The sequence below is a fragment of the Phragmites australis genome, chromosome 14 (genome assembly GCF_958298935.1).
Source record: "Phragmites australis chromosome 14, lpPhrAust1.1, whole genome shotgun sequence".
NCBI lineage: Eukaryota > Viridiplantae > Streptophyta > Magnoliopsida > Poales > Poaceae > Phragmites > Phragmites australis.
In genome coordinates, this window is record NC_084934.1 from 19362908 (window position 1) to 19379783 (window position 16876).

Consider the following 16876-nt stretch of genomic DNA (forward strand, 5'->3'; position numbering starts at 1 on the left):
TATTGTCATTTTGCGCCATATTAATCGTGTTGTTTATTTGCACAGAGAACAATTCTCCCCTGGATGTATGAAATACGCCACGTGTAATCGATTGATCTCAAGCATTTTTGTTGGCTGATGAGCTAAAGCATCTCATTGACCATCCAAAAAAAATTAAGCATGCATCTCACTGAGGTAGAAAAGCAATAGATAGGGGCATGTGTTGATAGTAAACTTTGGCAGACCGAATCGATATTTTTGGATAACGGAATAAATTATTATCCCAGCCTATATATCAAAAGATGCATATAGCTGATCATTATTACACTGTCAAAAAACCTGACACTCTGACAGAAAGGATACCCAAAAGCCCTCGAAGGACACAAAGCATGAGCTAAAGACTCAAGCACAAATTCTGTTGCTAAACTTCCACCCATGTTTGGCAAAAATTTCCATCACTATAACCTCTAAAAAGCGACATGCAACCTTCAAGTAGAGAGGTTCATCTCCCTCCTGTAAACCTACCCAGAAACGCATCCAATGCGTGCCCTTGAAAACAACCTGCATAGGAGAAAGAACTGGTGTCTTATCAAAGACTACATCATTTCTACTCAACTAGATAGTCCAACATATAGCGCTTGCCCCAACAAGAATTTGTTTTTGTAGGTTATGATTGATCCCTCGTAACCAAGTATCCAGCATATTCACAATACTAGTTGGAGGGCTCAAACTACAAGATGTATGAATAACCCACCAAATGAATCTAGCAAAGGGACAGTCGAAAAATAAATGTTGTATGGATTCATTAGCAGAACAAAAATAACCTTTTAGGCTACCCTTCCATTGTCTTTTTGCTAGATTATCTTTTGTTAAAATTATCCCTTGTTGCAAGTACCAAAGAAAGATCTTAATCTTCAGTGGTACTTTTAGCTTCTAGATAATATTCTTGTGGGGAACCACACCATTGTTAATTAAAGCCTTATACATAGATTACACAGAAAAGATAACATTCTGATGTAAAGACCACCTAAAGGTATCTTGGTGGTCATGTAGTTGCACATTAACAATAGTTCTGACTAAATCATGCCAAGCAATCAATTTGTCACCAATTAAAGGTCTACGAAATGAAACGTTTAGAGGTACCAAATTCATCACATCTGATACAGTGGCATTTTTTTTTTCTGGAAACAATGTTCTATAGAGCAGGATATTTATCTTTAAAAGCCAAATTTTCTATCCAAACATCCTCCCAAAATCTAATCTGCATCCCATTATGGAAATTAAAAGAGCCCAAGCGCAAGAAATCTTTTTTCACCTTCATTAGACCCGACCAACAATGCGAGTCCCGTGGGTTCTTATCAACTTGAGCAATAGTTTTGGTTCGCGGATATTTATTCCGGAGAATTTGTTGCCACACCCAATCTTCATTTATTAATTTAAATAACCATTTACTTAGTAGACATCTATTCTGCACATCAAGGTTCAGGATCCCAAGAACCTCTTGATCCTTGGCATACAAAGAATGTTTCATCTGGACAATCTATATTTCTTTTTATGCTCCTCACATTACCAGAAAAACCTTGATCTATAATAGTCCAATTTCTTAAGAACCCCTCTTGGCACCTCAAAGAAATAAAGCATAAACATTGAAAGACTACTCAAGACAGAGTTGATTAACACAAGTCTCCCTTCGGCTGACATCAATTTACCTTTCCACGAGCTTAATTTTTTTTCTTCTGAAAACGTTGTTCAACGTCTATCCAATCTCTATTACTAATCCTCTTGTGATGCATAGGAATCCCGAGATATCTAAACAGAAATGATCTCATATGGCACCCAAAGATATGAGAGTACACCCCCTCACATTGCTTAGCTTCCCCGTAGCAAAACATATCACTTTTATGGAAGTTGATTTTAAGACCAGATAATTGCTCGAATACACAAAGCAAGAGTTTCATGTTCTGAGCCTTCTCAAAATCATGTTCCATAAAAAGGATAGTCTGATCTGCGTATTGTAAGATAGATAGACCGTCAGCAAGTAAATGTGGGATTACGCCATTGATCTATCCACTTTCAGTAGCCCTCTTGATTAAGATTGCAAGCATATCTGCGACAATGTTAAACAAGATAGGTGAAAGTGGATCTCCTTGGCGTAACCCTTTTTTGGTTTGAAAGTAATGGCCTAAGCTGTCATTCACTTTCACTCAGACACTTCCACCTGAGACAACCTGTTCAATCCATTTACACCAACGAGAGGGAAAACCTTTCATACGTAAAGCTTGTTGCAGGAAAGGCCATCTCCCACCTTATCGTACACTTTCTCAAAGTCTATTATAAGGATTACACCATTTAGCTTCTTTCTATGCATCTCATGAATGGTTTCATGTAACACCACTACACCCTCCATAATAAAACGGCCTGGTAAAAATGCAGTTTGTGTTGGACTTAAAATTTTCTGCGCAATTAAGCTAACTCTATTTGCAATGACCTTTGTAAAAATCTTAAAACTCACATTCAATAAGCAAATCGGACGATATTGTTGGATCTGCTTTGCTTCTTGTATTTTTGCCATAAAGTTACGACACCGAAATTAAGGCTATATAGAGGCAGTTCACAACTATGAAACACATCAAACATAGGCATAAGATCCTCCTTAATAAGTCCCCAAAAGTTTTGGTAAAACTCTGCCAAAAAGCCATCAGGACCTAGTGCTTTGTTACATTCCATCTGAAAAATAGCATCTCTAACCTCCTTTTCTGAAAAATGTTCTTCTAGCAAATCATTTTTATCCCCAGAGACATGTGGATATCATCTAAGAATGACTTATCCATGGAGAAATCATTATCCTCATAAGGGGAAAAAGGCCCTTATAATAATCCATAATGCATGTATCTCCTTAGATTTTCCTCGCCTACAATAATATTATCATCCTGTTCAAGTTAAAAGATACGAGTTTTTCCATGTTTACCATTAGTCACTATTTGAAAATACTTCGTATTATTTTCTCCTTGAAGACCGAATCGATATGGCAGTCGTTTATTTATAGAGACTAATTCGAATACGAGTTAACACAGACGAGCTCTTATATCTATATCTTTATTCCTGGCTAAATAGGCATGCCCTTAGCCTGCCCACATCACCCATTTTATTTTTAATGTTCGATCGCTCGATCGACGGCTTCGGTTGTGCCTGCTGTTTCCGCCGACCACCCCATTAGTGCGGTCCACGTGCCTGCCCTCCGTTGGCTGCCTTCCTGGTGCCTGTGCTGCCCCCGGGTAAAAGGTCACGGACCATTGGAGGCTTCGCCGTGTGTGCTCAGTGCTTGTTCGTTGCTTTTCACGTTGCTTTCTTGGCCTCGCCGTCGGTGAGATCTGGTGTCCCCGTTCGCTCCCCATTCCCTCCCTGCTTGCTTGAATGGTCGCTGCTTAGATATGTTTCCTCCGATTTAGTGTGGATGGGGTTCTCTCCCGTCCCCTCTCCCTCCCCTCTTCGGATTTGAGGATATAGATTGGTGTCGTTTGTTTCGGGATGGACATTTTGAGGTTTTGCCATGGTGATGCTTTTCTGGTGGAGACAGTCCTTTCGGTTTTTTTATTACTATTGCTTCAATGGCTCAGTCCCTGTCATGGTGTGCCTGGTCTTCGTGCTCTCTCCAATGGGGACCTCGAATGTGGATCTGTCTCTTTCTTTTCACGCTTTTCGCTTGTGCGTCAACTTTGTTGGTTCTTTTCCGGGTTTTCCCCCCGCCGGCCGGACGGGCTTGATGTTGCCGATTTTTGTGTCGGCTAGGGTTTGCATAGTACACTTCAGGTCGCTTTCGTCTTTGCTTCGTTCGATTTTGGTTCCTGGGTTGTCTCTGTGGGTGATTTGGTTTGTGCCTCGTTTGCTCGTTGTTCTTGGGTTCTAGGTTCCGTTGGGGACATTGCCGCTGTGGTTACTTGGCCCGCGTGGGTAGTTGGTGGTGCTATTTTTTCCATCGTGGTTGTATAACGCTCTGCACGCCTGGTTTTGTTCTCGCCGAATGTTCTTTCGTGCCGTATAGATCCGCGTTTGCTAATGGGTTGCGTATTTTTTGGCCTGTTGCGTTGCCCGTGGGTAAAGGTTGGTAGAGCATTGGAGGCTCTGTCGTTGCTCTGTACTGGTTTTCTCATTGTTTTATGTGTTCATGTCGTGGGCTGGCTACGGATTTGGGTCTACAGGTTAGTGTGGCTTGTTTTCGGATAAAAATTTTGTGACCCTAATATGATGATGCTGCTTGTACTGGAGGCGTTTCTTTCGGTTTCAAATTTTTTGTTTGTATGCCGCGGCCCTTTTCATCGTGTGGTTGCTCTTTGGGTTCGTACAGATGGGGACTTTGCTCTGGCCTAGCGTTTGCAGAGTTCTGTTCTTGTCGCTTTCATTTTTTCCCTCTTTCCATTTTGGCTGTTAGATTGGCCCTGCGGATGACTTGCTTTGCATTTCATTTGTTGGTTGTTTTGGCCCCTAGCTTGCGCTGGGAAGGCTGACGTTCGTGTTCGGTGGTGCTGCCTAACGGTTTTACTCTGGTGGGAGAGCCTGCATTTTGTGGAGGTTTTTCGGAGCCATACAAAATGTCTGCTACACGGTAAGGTTAGTATCTAATTGATTATATTTGCTATTTTGCTTTCTTTTGTGTCGATGCTCCCAGTCCCCCCCCCCCCCCTTGTCTCGAACGTTCTTAGTGTAATTCTTATATATTTTTCATGCCCACGCTTAATGCATTGTGGCCTGGGGTTTGATTCCTGCAGTGAGGCCCATTATTTTTATATTATTACTTTTGAGTTGCTGGTTACTCCATTTAGTTGTCAACACCTACATTTGTTTTTTCCTTTTCAAATGCGTACATTTCTTTTCCTCTTTGTTTTCCCTGTTTGCTAATTTTTTTACGCATTGTTGTTATATCTAAGGGAACTTACTTTTGGGTTGCTATGTGCTGCAGGTCTGCGGCGTTCTGCTCCGTGCATTTGTCTATAATCTCTCTGGAAGTTTCATTTTCTGGTTCCTTTGTTCATTGTTGATCTAGGTATCTCAGTTGATCAGCTTATCTGCTTTTGTTGAAGGTGAGGTTTTCCATAGATATGGTTACTTATTTATTGATTTAATTTTTATATTATTCTAGCTTGCATGAGTATGATTACTTATTTTATTGGAAGAGGGTTCCTACATGAATGATACAAGTTTATATCAGGAATTGGTTGTTATTTGATTGTCCATGGTTTACAGATAAGGTTCCTGCTCGATGCTCTATGCTGTTTATATGCCTATTGGTATTGTGGGGTAACAGTAGATTAGATCCTGTAGGATATGTACCTCTTTGTCGATTTCTTACGCATCAATGAGAACACGTTAGCTTGAGTGCTGTAATCCGTTATGAAAATTTGCTCCCAGTTACCCCCCCTTCTGCTCCCCCTGATGGTTAATACACTATACCCTCACGCTTGTTTACTGGTGTGGATGTCGTATTTTGTTATTTCCGCCTATGAATTGGCGATTGCTTCATTTGGCCGTCTACATTTTTTTGGCTAATTGCTATTGTACTTTTATATTTGGTATATAAATTGGTATGCTTTGCAGGTGTATGAGTTTCATCTTTGTCGCTACTTCCGTCTGTGTGCAAGGTGTTTAGGATTCTAATTTTGTGGCTTGTTGGTTGCTTACTAGCCTTTATATCTTAGTTATTGAGGTGACCTTCCACTATTTAAGGTAAGTCTTCATATAGATATGCTTATTTATTTGTTGATTACATAATTATATGTTGCTATATCTTGTATTCAGTTCTTGTTATCACTGTTGCTGACCCTTCATTTTTTGCACACTTTTTTCATTTCCTTTTACTTTTCTATGGTAGGATGTTTGTAGTGGGTGCGTCCTACGTTTCTTTGTTACAGGCTGTTGTCAGTCGGTGCCAATCGGTATCTGCTTATTATTTATCTGAGGTCGCTCATGATGGATCTGTTCTAGCTGGTGTAGAGATAGAATTGCCACCTTTGCGCACAGAAGTTACTGGTCAGCGTGTCTTTTTTTGGAATTGTCCTCATATAACTTATATGGCTCCTTATGAGAAAGCAGCGTTCTAGGCTGTAAGTTACCTGCAAGGTCTTTATGGTTTTTTGGTCGTTGATTACAGCTATCAAGCCTTGTTGTACTATAGGAGAGTAGCACTCTGCGCTATTCAGCTCGCAGCTGGCGCTGTGAGTTGGGCCAGTGTTGTTGATCCGTTTGTTCATTTTCAGGATAGGTTTGCTGACGATATGAGTGAAACTTGCCAATTACCTCTTCCTGACATCCTTTTTGCCTGTCCATGGTTCTAAACATGTGCTTTCTTTTTATGATTGCTCATATCAGCCTGTAAGTAATATTTGTCATGTAATCTTTCTCTTGTTTCCTTGCATGTTTATTAATAAGATAATTGTTTTATTACCTGCCATGCTGTTTCCTTCGTTACGCTTTATTGTGGTGAGTCCTATACGTATGTATACAAAATAGGTGGTTTGTGTTTTTATATGTTCTGTCTCGTTATTGAGACAGCTTGTTCACTCCCAGCTTACTTTAGCTCTTTTACACTATGTTGTTTATTTGCCCACCTGTTTCATCGTTGTTTCTTTCCTGTTTTTTTTTTTGCAACCATTCAAGTTAATAGTGAATTCATCGATGCCTCGGGTTTCACGTAGTAGGTCAAGTATGTGCCCTAGCTCATATTTCGCTACTTATGCTTTATATTCTCTTTTCCGCTGCATAAATTCCTATTTATGTATCTTCTCCGCCCCCCTCCCCCCTTTTGTCTTTGTCTGGCTGGGATCGGCCATGAATAGGAGACGTTGCCTACCCATCTTTGCCTCCTAATGTGACAACGGACAATCGTCATAATCGCCGAAGGTTAGATAACTATCGTTGTTTGAAACTACCAGGTAGTTCTAGTGTAGATTTTATAACGTTACGGTTAGTTTTGTTATCTATTGGGACTGCTTAATGTGATGCATGGCCTTATTTTGCTCATAGGACTGAGCGAGGGTTGTGTTGTGACTAACCTACATGTGCGCTTCACACAGAAGTATATAGATTATTTAAAAGGTATAGGTCCATATATAGGATTGCCGTTGGCCTTTTTAAATCTCAATGCATGGCACTGTGTCTTACTATGTTTCGTTGTGTGTTTTTTCGGTGCGTAGAGACTTATCGTGGGAGATCATATTTTGCATCTCCGGAATTTCAATGCGAACATTGCCATGCTTTATTCTGGTATGTAGAGTCTGTACGAGGATCATCTACTGCTAGGGGACAGGGACCGGTTTACAACCTATGTTGTAAAGGTGGGAAAGTTCAAATCCCGCCATTTACAAAACGTCCACCCTTTTTACAAGACCTCTTAAAATACGATGATGATCCTTGATGCAAGAAATTTCTGAAACAAATACGGCAATATAATTGTTTGTTTGCTTTTACCTCAATGGGTGCTAGAATAGACAATGCTATAAACAGAGGCCAAGGTCCATACGTATTCCGTATTAATGGGCAAATTCACCATCGTATTGGATCTTTGCTTCCAAGTGGTGGTCAGACCCCGCGTTTCATTGAGCTTTACATCTATGATACTGAAAACGAAGTGACAAATAGGATCCATGCATTAGATCCATCTGAAGCATTAGAACATGAGTTAGATAAAGAGATCATCAAAGGCTTGTTACGGATGTTAGACGAATATAACCCTTTAGTGAAAAAATTTAGAATGGCAAGAGATCGATTAAAAGAATACCCTGAAGAAAATTTGGCGATTAGAATTATTGGCGCTCGTGATGGTGACCCAGAACCTGTGCAATATAACCGTCCAACATGTGATGAACTCGCTTTATTAGTGGTTGGGGATTTCTCACTCGATACTTTTAAACGTGACATAATAGTCGATTGTCTTCGTGATGCCCTTCGCCAGATATCAATACTTCATCCTGCTCTTATGGCCTTGCAATATCCACTATTATTCCCATACGGCGAACGTGGTTTCCAAGTAGGTGTCCTTTATGTAGGTGCTGATCTGACAAGGCCGAATGCTCGAAATAAAATGATAATGCAAGATTACTATCGTTATTGCTTTCACTATAGAGCAAACCAACCAAACCCGTATCTATGTTGTGGTAGATTATCTTCACAGGCTAAGGTTGATGCCCGGACTTCGCAAACCAACCAGCCAGGCCAGAAGAACCGCCGTCGGTTGCGGAGCCGGCGGCTTGCTTTGTCTGCGCCACCAGTTCGGACAAGGCGCGCTCACGGGCGGTTAGCTCCGCCTCGTGTTTTGCGTTCTCTTCCTCCCTGGTGGCAATGGCCGCTGCCGCCGCGGCAGCCTCCCCTTCTCGACGGGTCAGCTCCCCCTCCCGGCGGGTCAGCACGTCCTCCTAGTGGGCCAGCGAGTCCTCCCAGGCGCCCAGATCCGCCGCCGTGATCTCATTGTCGAAATCCCAGAGGGAGAGGTCCTCCTCCCACCGGCGGATATCTTCTTCAATCTTCTGGAGGTCTTTTTCCCAACGTTGGAGGCCGGCGCGCGTCTGATCGGCCTCGCCATCTCGGCGGGTCAGTTCAGCCCGGAGCTCCTCCGCCGCCTTCTCGCGGACCACGACCGCTTCCTCCCTCTCCTTCGCCTGCCCCGCCCTGGCAAGGGCCTCGGCGGCCTGCTGCCGTGACGCCTCAACCAGGCGGGTGGCGTCTTCTCGCTCCCGCGCGGCTTCGGCGTGGGCGGCCTTCAAAATCTCCCGTTCCCGCGCGACCTCCGCGCGGGTATCTTCCAGGAGTTTCTGCTCCCGCGCAGCTGCCGCGTGGGCCTCATCCTGGGCGCTCGCAAGCTGCGCCCTCTCCAAGATTAGCCAGGCGCGCTCTGCTTCGAGCTGCCCCTCCTTCGCATCCACCGCCGCGCCCAGCCGCCCGACCGCCACCTGGACGCCCTCGATCGCGGCCAGGAAGGGGTCGGCAGGCCGACCGGGCACCGGTGGAGGGCCGGTCTCCCCGCGATTCGCCTCCGGGGGGTTCGAAGTCCCCAAGGGTTGCCACATGATCATCCGCCCCGGGCTCGGCACGCCCGGGGTAGGTTGGACCGGCGCTGGGCGCTCGGGCGATGGCCGCGTTCCCGCCTCGGCCGCCGCACCCGCCGGCCCCTGCTTCCGCCACCATCCGCCCCGGGCTCTGCATGCCCGGGTCAGGCCCCATCCTCACAAGACGCGGTTCTAGGACCGGGAACGCCGCTACTGCCGATGGCGACGGTGGGGAATCCGGCACTGGGATGTAGACTCAGGGGCGCTTCCCCCGATCCCCCGGCGCCGCCGCCACTACGCTGTCAGCGGTGCCCTCTTCTCTGGCGCGGCGGCTGCTGCCCGCAGCGGCCCCGCCACCAGCCTGTGCCGGGCTGTTCGTGGCCTCCTCGCTGGCCAACTCCTCCAACCCAGGGAGCTCGGGGGCCTCGGGGCTCCGGCTCCTCGGTCGGTCCACGAGCCCCTGGGCATCGAACTCCGGCAGCTGCGCCATGATCGTCGCGCGCTCGGGGTTGGCGCAGAGCGCCATCTCCGGCCACGGGAGCTCCGCCCGGCTCATGTCTTCCACTCCGATCACCACTCGGGTCATGCTTCTCAGCTCCGCTGGGCCCAGGTCCCAGCTTGCGCCGATTTGGGTCCAAGTGATATCCTCAGGCCCGGTGTAGAGCCAGCACGGCCTGGCCCGCTCCCGCAGGGGTGCCAGGCGACGGCGCAAGAAGTCCGCCACCACCATGACCGAGGTCAGCCCGGAGTCGCGCAGGAGTCTGATGCGCTCAAACACCGGCTCCATCCTCGCGTCCTCCGGGGGCGGCACCTCCCACGTCGACCTCCGGGGCTCCACCGCCGCTTCCGGTAGAGCGAGACGATCATGGGGGTCGACGTCGACGAAGAACCAGTCCCGTCGCCATTCCTCCCACTTGCTGCGCAGCACCTGGGGGATGTACTGCTCCCCCAAGCTGTCTCGTAGCCGAAGGTTGCAGCACCCCGCGACGTCCGCCGTGGAGTACCCCCTCTTCTTCCCTGCCGGCCGCAAGACGAAGAAGTGCCGGAGAAGCGTCGCTGAAGGCACCACCCCCATGAACATCTCGCAAAGGTGCGCGAAGACCGCCAGCACCACGACGGAGTTGGGGCTCAAGTGCACCACCTGGATGCTGTAGGTATCGAGAACTTAGACGAAGAAGGTTGAAAACGGCGGCACCAACCCCGCCGCCAAGAAAGAAGTGAACAAAACGATTCGCCTCGGAATGGTCGTCGCCGGCGGGAAGTTCGCCGGCGTCACCACCACGGCTCCCTCCTGCCCCTCGGGGACCAGCAGCTTCCTAATTTTGGCCGCCGCCTCTTCATTCTTCAGACGAGACTCCGGCAGCACGCCGTCCGGAGTCCTGTCACGACGGCCTCCTCCGACTCTTGGCATCTTGATGGGAGCGGAGGTTGTCTGGTGGTGGAGAGAAAGGAGGGAAAGCGCTCCGATCGCCTGAAAGGTTTCTAAGGGCTCCGGAGCACGAAGGAGATAGGAGCAAGATTGCAAGAAGGCGTAAAGAGGGGGGCGGATCGATCCCCTCCCCCTTTATATTTCAGAGTTTAAACATTGCCGGCCAATGGTTCGCTCGGCGGGACGGCCTCCTCGGTCGACGCAACTGCCAGGCAAATCTCCCGCCGATCGTGCGGCGTCAGCGGCTGCCAGGCGTATTTTCCTCGATCTGCGTGGCAGCCGCGCGTGCCGCCTGTACCATTGTCATGCCCTTCGGGAGTTGTATGACTACACGTCCGCTTGTCTCCCCGCTGGGCCGTACCCGAGGCCCGGGTCTAAAAGGCCACCTCTTGAAAGCCTGCCTTGTGGCGTCCACGCCAGTCTCGGCCTCATCCGCGACGAAGGGCCCATCCGCAGTCTCCGTGCCATCACCTGCCAATGGGCCCGGGGGCTACTGTCGATGTATCAGGAATCGGGGATCCCTGAGTCCCGAGGCCAGGCCAGTCGTCCGCCACGTGTCACCATCCTGCGAGGTCCCTCCTGCGGGATTAGGAAAATCTAAGTTCCGGGAGAAGGTGCTCGGGCCACATCCTCTGGTCCCCAAGCACCCCATTTCCCCGATGACCCGCAGAGTCCAAGTGCCGGGAAGAAGGTGCTCGGGGAGGTGCCCGGTCGCCCCCGAGCACCCTAGTCCCCCGATGATCAGAAGAGCTAAGTTCCGGGAGAGAGCGCTCAGGGGGCTGCGTGCGGCAGCCCCCGAGCGCTCGGTTCCCCAAGGGTCAGTGCAAAAGTGCTCGGGAGAGAGTGCCCGGGGTTGCACGTGGCAGCCCCCGAGCACTTGGTTCCCCGAAGGTTCGAGCAAAAGCGCTCGGGAGAGAGTGCCCGGGGTTGCACGTGGCAGCCCCCGAGCACTTGGTTCCCCGAAGGGTCAGCGCAAGAGTGCTCGGGAGAGAGCTCTCAGGGTGGCACGTGGTAGCCCCCGAGCACTCGGTTCCCCGAAGGTTCATGCGAGAGTGCCCGGGAGAGAGTGCTCGGGGAGGTGAACAGTACCCCCCGAGCACTCGGTGCCCCGACGACCCAGAAGGGCCCCCGAGGGGCCCACCGATGGGGTGTTAACCAGTCAGAGGTCCGAGGCCGCATTTAATGGGCGTGAGCGGCCTGACATCCCCAACTGCTTCCGCCGCAGTGTCAGTTCCTGCCATGCTTTGGCAGAGAGGCGTGGGGCCATTAATTGCACGGGTCCCGTCCCGTATCATCCGGTGTATCTCGGGATAACGTTGCCAGGATCAAGGCGTTCCGCCTGCCACCCTGCCGTGGCAGAGGAACAAGACAGGGTGGGCGCGCCGGGTGCCTCTGTGGCTGCTCGGTGGGCCCTCTCAACGGCGCCCGGCGCCAGGGCGTCCACAGTGACGAGTGACCGGACGCGCGCCGCGTTTTTCCACCGCCCCTGTCAGTTCGCCCAGAGGAAATGATGACGCCTTTCTCAGTCGTGGCGTCTGGGAACTTGTGCCCCTTCTTTCCTGTTCGGGGTATGTCGTGGTCGGCGAGTGCATAAAAGGATGGGCATACAGAAAGAGGAGGAGAGGGAAAAAAAATCAGACAACATCGGAAAAAGATCGACTCGAAGCATCGGAGGAGAGAACAAGCCCAAGCAATCGACCGTGCCACACTTAGACGAAGAATACTGCAAGTAAGCCTGAGCAGAGCTAGAACAAGGAGCCTCAAGCTCTTAGTTAGACAATATATTCTTGTAACCAGACATATTCCTAGAGGGATCCCCCAGGGAAAGTTATTGCATCCATACAAGAATAGGGTATTACGCCCCCGTGCAGCTCAAACCTGTCTAAACTCCGGTGCATTTACTTCTCTTTGCACTAGGTCGATCATCCCCCACCACCGGCCGTTGCATTTATTTCCACTTCTATTTATTTCTCCGATAAACTTATTCAGGATCATCCCCCTGGCCGAATCTCTAAAAAGGGGTCTCTCGGGATCCCTGCGACAGGAGTTCACCCTCCGACACAACCGATGCAGCAGAACATCACTACCAGATGGAAATGATTACAAGTGCCCCCACTGCAGCTGCACTGGTTGTACATTCAAGTAATAATTCCTTAGATCGTTTAAGAAAATATCTTATAACTCCTTTGTTCAAACTTAGATACCAAAGTTTCTGGTATACCTACCTCATTCATTAATTATATTTAGGTACAAAATATGTTTGATTGGAACTGACGGAACCGATGAAGCAGAATTCTTATTCTTCGGAGCTATGGGACAGCGGCTTCTCCACAAAGACGTCAAAATGCTGATGAGGTCATGTCACAAAGCTAATGAAATTCCAACTCAGATAGCATCGTTAGTGTCACAAAAATATTTGCTCACTATCAATGTGACTAACAAGTGCTTTGAGAGGTCCCAGCGATCATATCAAGTCAATGCCATCAATTGTGAATACGGCAGGCAGCCTACGATTCCAACAGTTACAAATGCCATTCCTAGCCTTACTGGTTCAAAACGCAAAGCTGAATCATCTCAATCTACACCATCTACTCATCTATTACTACAAGAACCACATGAGATTGACATCCCTGCCCTTCCTCAGATATACATTCTCATGTTCCCTGTCTTTTATTTACCAACGAGCTTTCTCTCGATTTAATAGCTATTCGATTTTCTTATACTCCAGAGCACAAAGGAGACTCCACCACCAAAGCACTCGCCAGCGCTTACGTTGCCTAAAACAAAGACCTCTTCCTCGTAAGCCAAATATGTTTTCTGCTTTTTTGCTTACCATAGCTACCGCCCTCCACTTTTATTTGCACAGCTGATCAGATATTATACCTACACACTTAAATTCTGGACATTGTAAAATATAGTGTTGAAGCAGAAGTTAGTGCAAAGGAACGTAATGTTCGTAAACGCCTGTTTAAGAACCAAGATCCAAATCAGCAGGTCATTTATACCATCACAATATTGTCTACCTCTAAATTGTTTCTCATATCACAAAGTTTTCTTAGTCAGATATGTTCTATACTGCCTATTGCTTCTATATATATACTTACATGCTTTCATCACTGTTAAAAAAAAACAGATTACAATAAAAATGATGATTTCACGGATGCGGAGTTGCAAGATGACCTACCTGACATAACCGCTAAGTTAGTATATCGCATATGCCTTCAACATTTTCTTCGTTACAGCAATGTCCTACTTTACCACATTCTATGCTTTACAATTTTTACAATGTACAGAGATCACTCTTCCGCTCTTTCCAGCAATGGCAGTCGCGATCCATCCACCAAACCTTACTAGTTTTCCAGTGTTAGCAACCACAGCGCTTTCAATTTTTATTCTCTCATGTTCTGTTTTTTCGTTCGCCAACAATGTTCTATTTACTATTTTTCTATCCCACCTGCAGCTTGCTACCAAGGAAATGAATTGCTTTTGCTATTACCAGAACTTCAGCCTGTGCGATGAAAGCTGTTCTTCTTGTGCAACTTGCTACACATGGCCTGAATTCCTTTTGCTGTTAGTATAACTTGGCCGTGCCCCATCGATACCACCAGCATTACCTGTTCGCAAACTGGTTGTAAATACAGAATTAGTGTTAAACTCTGCAGCAGACTACTTAGCTTTTGTTGTTAATATAGCTTTACAGTAAAGCAAAAGCACTAGCAGTGGTGAACTTAAGACCTTGACGGTGTTTTAAATATGCATATTTCCTCAATCTAGAACCACTAAAAATTGCTCTCTCTAAATTTATATATATATATATATATACATGTATATATACATTACACTTAACATTTTGAACTCTACCTATCAGTATTACTATTTCTTTAATTTTTATTGTCGACGTGCAAAGGCGCGCCGATCTACACTAGTATGTTAATAGGGACGGCCGATTCACGGACGCACAAAACCAACCAACAGAATCGTTATTTTCTTTTCTTTTTTCATCTGGGGTTAGAGGAGTTTTAGCTTTCTCCTTCCTCTCCCGATCGACTGCACGCCGTTGCTACCGCCGCTCCGATCAACTTCACTGTGTACTATTGATGCTTGCCTGTCAACCATCACGTGAAGCATCATCTCGCCTATTGTGCTTGCGACCATCACGTGAGAAAGGTGACCACGGTGCACTGCTGCTACACATCAGCTGTTGGTCATCGTGGAGATCGCCGGTTCTCTGTACAGCAGACGTCAATGTGGTCGCAGCCGGACGCCCGTCCTTCTGTGCTCGTGACCACGAGTCGCGTGAGGCGTCTCACGTACGGCCGGACGCTGCTGTATGCCTAAGTGCTGTTGCGCATGGGAAAAAGCAAGAGTCTCAAGTATCACACTGTTGATACAGGATTAGTTGCACTGTTGCTACAGAATTCAGTGTCCTGTTGCTTCAGTATTCAGTGTACTGTTGCTACAGTACCTTCGAGACCATCCGCCGCACGCGAAAAGAATCGAAGATTAATATTCTAAGTGTTGCGCAAAAATCGTGCCGACAATATCCACAACGCCATGTAGGATGAGGAATCGGGCGAAGAAATTTGTGCAGTAGCACGCAAGCTATCCCACTAAGGACCATAAGGAGTGATGCTACCACAACTCCTACAGTGAACTGGAGGTAGGCATGTTTTTACACACTACATATAGTTATTTCGTAAAAATAAATTTAGAAAATCCTATGCCTAAATATTATCTAACTGTACATGTCGAAGACAGAAAACAATGCAAAAGACCAAACTTTCATTTCATCCGCGGGCTTATAGAATTATTTATATAACAACTCCAATGCAAGTTGACTTAAAATATACCAAATGTGTATAAGAATATCTAATTAAAAAATGTCTATGAAACTGCAATGCGGATACACCTTCTTACTCCTCAATCACTAATGCAAACTAGATGTTTCCTAACGGACAAAAACCATGCATTAGAAAAATAGGAAAAGCCCTAATGATGATATAACCATGACGGTACGTATTATATTTTCTCCCTGACGTGAAAAAACAATCGATAATAGCAAGTGCCTAGCTGCGCGCGTGTGTGTATATATATATATAGTATATATATTATGTGCCTTGGCTCAATTTTAATTATTATTGTACAATTTTTAGTTACAAACTAAAAAATAGTAGAGTTATAATTCACAAGACAAGAACTTACAACCAGATGTAAATAAAAAAATTAAGTTGCAATTGCATTATGGATGAACTTACCTCCTAACGAATTACTTATCTATTGATGTACAACCTAAAGAACATGATTGTAATCGTAGTATAATTTAAAACGTAATTCTGGTCCATATATATATTAATTATAATTGATTGTAACTTGTTAGCTTCTTATGTTGTAATTATGTATTTTTGTACGTGTGATTATAACTGGTCTACCTAGAGGATTATAACTGACAGTTTTTAAGTTATAACTGAAGGTGTGTATAGTGGTAAATGATAGTACGCCTAGGCGCAGAATAGACTTGTTGTATACACACATATGTGCTATTTTACACCCGCCCAACACACCGGCCCAACAATTAAAAAATTTCTATTCATTAGTTATCATTCAGTAAATTTTTTAAGGTTTGCACACTTCAGTAGTGTCAATATTTTGTTCAATAGTTATGTCAGTAGCTGTTTAATAGTTTCAAATCATAGTAAATTTGTTCAGTTTATGTCAGTAGTTTGTTCAGTAGTGTTATGAGTTTTATTCAGTAGTGACAACTACTGACGCTACTGAACAATAATTATTGATAAAAACACTAACACTACTAAACTACTGAACACTATTGAATAACTATTGGACACTTATTGGACAACTACCGACACTTACTGGGCATGTGGAGCGTGGGCGTGGGCGTGGGCACGGCCGGCGTGCCACGTGGCACATGCTGGTGCTTGGGCACGAGCGCGTGGTGGCTAGCACAGGCAGGTTTTGGGCAGCCGGGCTGGTTCGGGTCCGGGTAGGCTAGGCCGGCAGGTGTATAATAGCTATTCTACACCCCGGATATAGAATATTGCTGCCATGTATATATAAAGAGTAAATTTCATAAACCCACCACTTTTCTGGTCTAATAGTCACAAACCCACCGATACTTTAGGCAGTCTTCTCACGGACCCACCATTTTTGCGTTTTTGATCACTATTCACTGACATTGTTCACATTACAGTGGTCTTCTATTTCTCCAAAAACCAGTGGTTTCTGTTTATTCAAAAATTCTAAAACTTTTTGTATGTGTTTTATAATCTATGTACAACATATTTTAATTGGATTCACCCAAAAATTATGTGTAGAATTTAAAATGTTCTTTAAAAAAGCTTACTTTTATAACTTCTAATAATTATTGGAACCTTAAATAAAATTTGGAAAAATTCACTAATATTCTTTTTTTATCTTA